The sequence below is a fragment of the Dendroctonus ponderosae genome, unplaced genomic scaffold (genome assembly GCF_020466585.1).
Source record: "Dendroctonus ponderosae isolate FM_Combo_2020 unplaced genomic scaffold, Dpon_F_20191213v2 Dpon_F_20191213_4, whole genome shotgun sequence".
NCBI lineage: Eukaryota > Metazoa > Arthropoda > Insecta > Coleoptera > Curculionidae > Dendroctonus > Dendroctonus ponderosae.
In genome coordinates, this window is record NW_026018611.1 from 16,487,927 (window position 1) to 16,490,407 (window position 2,481).

Here is a 2,481-nt window from a genome sequence, read left to right on the forward strand (position 1 = left end):
TCTGCTGAAAATTCTGTAACTGTGAACATACTCTAATCAGATATGCTGAATTAAATTTAGCTTATCTTTGCTTATAAATCACTTTATAAAACTCCTAGTTGAAAACAACTCAACATTTCTGTTCTTTGCACTCTGCAACTTACATGAAAGTACACGTGGTATGAACGACGAACTAAGGGGAATTCTTGTTTGCCAGATTATTTCGTAGGATCATTAATTTCCAAAACAAAATATCTATAAAAAAAACTGTTATTATCGCGCAACAAGACGTTTATTCACTAATCTTAACGCTAGACAACAAGATAAAGGTAAATACTTTTAAAGTAAGAGAGTGAGTGCAAGGTCTGCAAGGGGGTATAAAGAGTACAAAAATACACTGATAACTAAACTTAACTTTAAAAAAATATATGTAACTGCTCTTCATTTTTCTCCCACATCGTGCGCTTCTGGTGGGGCCAAAAGACTGTTCTCTTATGACTTGGCGTTTACGTTGAAACAAAGGGCGCTTGTATGGTGTTTATAATCCCTTAAAGTAAACATATGTTAATAGATACAAATGTGGTAGTTATCTTGGGTTGCGTATGGTACTTATCAGCGCCAGGCGAATAATGGAGCGCTTTTTATGTTAAGGGGCAACGGAGCTGGCACGGAGATACCGGAAATTGTATGGCTTTCTCAGTGTATTGAACTCAAGTTATATCAATATAACCATACTATAAAAATATAATTGATATTTCAACACAATCAAAAACGTCAGAGATCACGTCATATTGACGTCAGAAAATAACGTTGCATTGGCGTCAGAAAATTACGCCACATGTACGTCATTTCCAGGTCAATAATGCCTGTAAAGGTCCATTACGACCAAAAGTAGACAGAGGATATTTTCTCTACTATTCTTCTACACTCAATTTTTCAATTATTATTATACATGTCTTATTCTAAATATTATGATACAGGGTGTTCCGTAAATATGTTAAAATATTTTAACAGCGTGCTCTCCTAGTCATTTTAGAGCGGGGTCTTCTTGAGAATTTTTTTAATTTGAGGTCTCATTTTTGAGATATTTGATCTCCAAAATGGCGAAAAATATTAGTTTTTGTTGTTTCTTTAAAACGGTTAAACATAGAAACTTCAATTTTGGTATACATCATAAGCTAATTGAGTGCCATTCTATGGTAGTTTAGTTTACTCTTATACAAGGTGGAAATGTGGAACCCCTACTTTTGTTTTGTTCAGAACTTTTTTGTGTGCACTTAAACTTTTATCGAGATAATTGTTTAACTTATATTAATAATTAAAACATAAATTAATAACTACTAGTTATTTTTCAACTTTTTTCTTTCATAATGTTTTTTCTTAAGGGCACCAGTTTGCCCGCAAAAAATTCAAATCCTTTCGGCTTGATCAAAACTTTCCAAGTCCTTGAATTGGAAGAAGTCAAGAAGCTCCTATAAACTCGCCTCCCAGATCTCCGGATCTAAGCGCGCTTGATTTTTGCCATTTAAAAAATACGGTGTATTCAACAGAAGTAAGTACAATCGAGGAACTTGAGGAAATAATATTTAATATTTCTAACGAAATAAGAACTTCAGTGCAAACTTTACGGTCCGTAAATTTTAATTTCTTTAAAAGACTGAGATTATGCCTAGAATGTCAAGGTGGCCAATTTCATCAGCTAACATTAGAATGGTTATTTAAATTTAATTTTGTTTGTTTATATCGATGCGCATGTTGTTGCAATGTTATTATTTAAGTAAAGTTTATTAAAACTAAATAATTGTAATCTGAACCTAAATACTAATAATTTAGAAAAATAATTTGGGTTGTTAGTAATCAACTAATAATGCACACCAAAATTGTTGAATGAAAACGTTATTAGATTTAAAAAATTTAACTTAATTACTTACACATTTTGAGAACGACAAAGAATTTTTATTTTCGGGCAAACTAGTGATCTTAGGCCAAACAATAAGAGATAAAAAAGTTAATAACTTTTAAGTTAACTAACTAAAAAGGTAAATAACTTGTAGTAATTAAAGAAAATATGTCGAGAAAACTTCGACAGAGAGAGAAAAGTGCACACAAAAAAGTTCTGAACAGAACCAAAGTAGGGGTTGCACATTTCTACTCTGTATAAAAGCAAACTGAACCACGAAACACTACCATAAAATGGTACTCAATTAGCTTTATATATAATTATGCTATCCATATACCTACCTAAATACATATTTGCATTAGTAATTTTACTTAATTAATTAATTTATTATACAGGGTGAATCAAAATTGGAGTCATTCCTTTTAAGGGGTGATAGAGGCTCCCTTGGGTAGTACCAGAAAAATATTGAAAATTTTTTTTTCGAAAATTTCTAGAAGATATTAACAGTTGAAGATTCAACTTTGTTATTAAGCATTATTTAGAAATTGGTCCATGTTTAATTGGTAGCATATTGGAATACTTAAGCATTCAAAAAGAAAAAT

General features: G+C 31.2%; 1 long non-coding RNA gene across 2 annotated transcripts in view; it reads right to left on the reverse strand.

Moving 5' to 3' along the window:
- Positions 1-252: 252 nt before the first annotated feature.
- LOC109546320 overlaps positions 253-2,481 on the reverse strand; it is a 4,804-nt gene continuing 2,575 nt past the window's right edge. For both annotated transcript variants that reach the window (XR_007281401.1, XR_007281400.1), the window contains exon 6: positions 253-526. This is a non-coding gene — a long non-coding RNA (uncharacterized LOC109546320). The remainder of the gene's footprint in view (positions 527-2,481) is intronic.